The sequence below is a fragment of the Megascapheus bottae genome, chromosome 18 (assembly GCF_031878675.1).
Source record: "Megascapheus bottae isolate mThoBot1 chromosome 18, mThoBot2.hap1, whole genome shotgun sequence".
NCBI classification, from domain to species: Eukaryota; Metazoa; Chordata; class Mammalia; order Rodentia; family Geomyidae; genus Megascapheus; species Megascapheus bottae.
Window position 1 is genome coordinate 30,985,622 of NC_143526.1, and position 4,647 is coordinate 30,990,268.

Consider the following 4,647-nt stretch of genomic DNA (forward strand, 5'->3'; position numbering starts at 1 on the left):
TGGCAAAAAAAAAAAAAAAAACACAATATAGTTTCAGCTCACATGGTAATTTGAAATCATCGTGTCTTCTCGAAGTAATTACCATTATTATTGTTATTATTATTTTGCCTGTCCTGGAGCTTGAACTCAGGGCCTGGGCTAAACTTTTACTTAAGACTAGCACTACTGGAGCCACAGCACCACTTCCAGCTTTTTCTATTTGTGTGGTACTGGATTCCTGAATTCTAGGCAAGCACTCTACCACTAAGCCACATTCCCAGCCCACTTCCAGCTTTTTGATGGTTAATTAGGGATGAGAATCTCACAGACTTTCTTGCCTAAGCTGACTTCCATCTGTGATCCTTAGATCTTAGATCTCAGCCCCCTGAGTAGCTAGGGTTATAGGCATGAGCCACTGACATTGAACACCAATTACCTGTAAATGTATCTTCTTTAAGCAGTAAAACCAAAGGAACATATTCCATGATAGACGTAGACTTTATTCTGTCACTTCGTGTCAAATTGAGTTATGTAAGTAGTTAGCGTGCTCCCCCTCTCTCTCTCTCTCCCCTCTCCCTCTCTCTCTCTCTCTCTCTCTCTCTCTCTCTCTCTCTCTCTCTCTCTCTCTCTCTCTCTCTCTCTCTTTTGGTCAGTCATGGGACTTGAACTCTGGGCCTGGGTGCTCTCACTGAGCTCTTCAGCTCAAGGCTATTGCTCTACCCCTTGAGCCATAGCACCAATTCCATTTTTCTGTGGTTAATTGGAGATTAAAGTCTCATGGACTTTAGTGCATGAACTGGCTTTGAACCATGATCCTCAGATCTCAGCCTCCTGAGTAGCTAAAATTACAAATTATAGTTGTGAACCACTATGCCCGGCTTTTTTTTTTTACCAGTCCTGGGGCTTGAACTCAGAGCTCTAGCACTGTTCTTGGGCTTTCTTAAGAGGGACCAGGGGCATGGCCTAATGGTAGAGTGCTTACCTGGCATGCATGAAGCCCTAGGTTCGACTACCCTGTACCACAAACATAGAAAAAGCCAGAAGTGGTGCTGTGGCTCAAGTGGTAGAGTTCTAGCCTTGAGAAAACTCTCAGACCCTGAGTTCAAGCCCCGAGACTGGCCTCCCCGCAAAAAAAATAGTGAGGGCTGGGAGTTTGGCCTAGTGGTAGAGTGCTTGCCTAGCATGTACAACCACTGGGGTTTGATTGCTCAGTATCATATACATAGAAAAAGCCAGAAGTGGTGCTGTGACTCAAGTGGTAGAACACTAACCTGAGAAAGCCCAAGGACAGTGCTCAGGCCCTGAGTTCAAGCGCCAGGACTGGTAAAAAAAAAAAAGCCAGAAAAAATAGTGAATGCTTACATAATGTCTTTAAAAAAAACACAAACAGAAGCTGGGCGCCGTGGCTCATGCCTGTAATCCTAGCTACTCAGGAGGCTGAGTTCTGAGGGTCAAGGTTCAAAGCCAGCCCTGGCACTAAAGAATGAGAGACTCTTGTCTCCAATTTATCACTAGAAAACAGGAAGTGGGGCTGTGGCTCCAAGGGTGGGGCAGTTCAGGGACAGCACCCAGGCCCAAAGTTCAAGCCCTGTGACCAACAACAACAACAAAAAAACCAGAGGGGCCAGGAGTTTGGTCTAGTGGTAGAGTGCTTGCCTAGCATGTTTGAAACTTGGGTTCGATTCCTCGGTACCACATACATAGAAAAAGACTGAAATGGTGCTGTGGCTTAAGTGATAGAGCTCTACCCTTGAGAAAGCCCAAGGACAGTGCTCAGGCCTTGAGTCCAAGCCCCAAGACTGGCAAAAAAAACCAACCAAACAAAAAAACCGCCCACAAATTGGGGGTGGAGGGAAAGAGAAGGGAGAAAGAACAAAGCCACCTACATAGGATGAGTTTTGTTTTGTTTTGTTTTCTTCAGCCCTGGGGCTTGAACTCAGGGTCTAGATGTTGTCCCTAAGCTGCTTTTGCTCAATGCCAGCATTCTACCACTTGAGCCACAGTGTCGCTTCTGCCTTTTCCTTCGTAGTTTATTGGATAAAAGTCTCACAGCCTTTCCTGCCTGGGCTGGCTTCCAACCACAATCCTCAGATCTCAGCCTCCTGAGTAGCTTGGATTATAGGCATGAGCCACACATGCCTGGCTCAGATCAGTCTTTTAATGTTTGCAGGATTCCTCACAACAGGGCCAGATGTTCCTCACAATAGGTCACCTCATTTAGTTGGGTGAGTTGTGCCTTACAGTCTGTACTACTTCTTAGTAGGTACCTCTCATGTAGTGAACCTGGTAATCTATAGATACTGTGACAGTTTATCAATAGGTGGCAGTAAAGTACCTTGTTAATACAGTGTCACCTAGTAATTTTCCAACAAATGGAAGGGATCTCCATTGAAAAAGGAGCCTCTTCTCTGTATTAATGATTAATTTGGATGAACAATGGCTTTTTCTGTACAAAGAAATTGGAAAATGAAAATAGGTGATACGTGGTTTAAAACAAATCAAAAGTAACCCTCCCCCCCTAAAAAAAAATTCAAGGGGGCTGGGAGTTTGGCCTAGTGGTAGAGTGCTTACATGGCATGTAGGAAGACCAGGGTTCAATTCCTTGGTATCACATACATAGAAAAAGCCAGAAGCGGTGCTGAGGTTCAAGTGGTAGAGCTCTAGCCTTGAGAAAGCCCAAGGACAGTGCTCAGGCCCTGAATTTAAGCCCTAAGAGTGGCAAGAAAGAAAGAAAGAAAGAAAGAAAGAAAGAAAGAAAGAAAGAAAGAAAGAAAGAAAAAAAAAAAAAAAAACAGTTTGGAGAAGTGACAAAACAACAACAACCAAAAGGTGAAGTGGTCTCTTTAATACTTTAAACTTTTTTTCTAAAAATGTCTCAAGATTTCAAAATGTTTTAATAATATATAACACCAAAGACGTAAAAATACACAAGGGGCTGAGGGCAGGGAGTTGGCCTAGTAGTAGAGTGCTTGCCTAACATGCATGAAGCCTCGGGTTCAATTCCTAGTTCCACATACATAGAAAAAGTCAGAAGTGGTGCTGTGGCTCAAGTGGTAGAGCCCTAGCTTTGAGAAAGCCCAAGGACAGTGCTCAGGCCCTGAGTTCATGGCCCAGGACTAGCAAAAAAAAAAAAAAAGTACACAAATGGGGGTGCGAAAACCCTGATATCTGATGAATTTCCACCAAGTGAACACAGATGTCTGATCAGCATCCAAATCAAAAAATAGACAAGGTAAGTGGTGTAGCTTAGAGACAGAATGGCCCTGGACTGCATCCCTAGTGCCACAGAAAAAGAGAGGGGGGTGGAAGAGGGATGAGTCACTAGTACCCAGCTTCATTTTACTTTTAAAATATGTCAGTATTCAGAAGAAAATAGTGGGATTTGTCAACTATTGACACAATTTTAGGAGTGTTGGGACCTTGAGACATGGATTGCTCATTATATACTTATGAGACATTTGGATAATTGTTTCATATGCAATCTTCACTTTATTCCCTATATGAGGGATACTATGGAGCTATTGTGATGACAACTAATTAATTATCTGTGTCCTGATTGCTTGTTATCAGTTGCAGGGCTTGAACTCAGGGCCTGGGTGCTGCCCCTGAGCTTTTCTGCTCAAGGCTAGTACTCTACCACTTGAGCCATACCCGGTTTTCTGGTGGTTAATTAGAGATAAGAGTCTCACAGACTTTTTTTCCTGGGCCGCCTTCAAACTGGGATCCTCAGATTCTAGCCTCCTGAGTAATAGGATTACTAGCTGGGAATCCAACCCAAAGTCTGGCTTGCTAGCAAAGTGCTCTAGCACTAAGATACATGCCCACCCATGTGTCTCCTAATATCTTAATGTTTGGCTCCCCCCCATAGATTGCAAACATGATCAGGGCTGAATTCCAGTGCCTGGAATATAATGGATGAGTGCATGCACACATGAATAATAAAAGGTATAAAAAGTCTGTCTAGTGATGCTATGCAAAATATACTTTATAGCAGTGTAATTAGCAGAATTGGTTAAGAGAATAGATGATGGAGTTGGACATCCTGAGACTGAACCCCAGTTCTTCTACTTAATGGATGAGGAATCTTGCACATCACTTAACTACTTTTTGCCTTTTCCCGTCTGTAAAGTGAAGGTGGCTCAAGTCTGTAATCCTTGCTACTCAGGAGGCTGAGATCTGAGGATCAGAGTTTAAAGACAGCCCAGGAAGGCAATCTAGGGGACTATTATCTCTAATTAAACAGCAAAAAGCCAGAAGTGGAGGTATTGTTCAAGTAATAGCATGCCATACTTGAGCAAAAAAGCTAAAAGACAGTGCCCAGGCCCTGAGTTCAAGCCTGAATATCAACATACATGTGCATGCACACAGACACACAGACATACAGACACACTAAATAATTTATAAAACTAAAGATTAAACAGGTAAGTGCTTAAATTAGAGCCTAACATATTTTATGCTATCTACAATAATAGCTATTATTCTCAGTGCAAGTTTTGTATATATAAACCCTACAAATTTAGCTATCCCTAGAGTCAAGGCCTTTGGGTACAGACTGAGCCAAGGTTTCCTCTCCCACTCCCACTCCCACTGCAATGAAATATAAATCAAGCCAGAGCCATGGTTAAGCAACATTCTTTCTTTAATTCCCCTTTGCAAATGGAAGCCCCT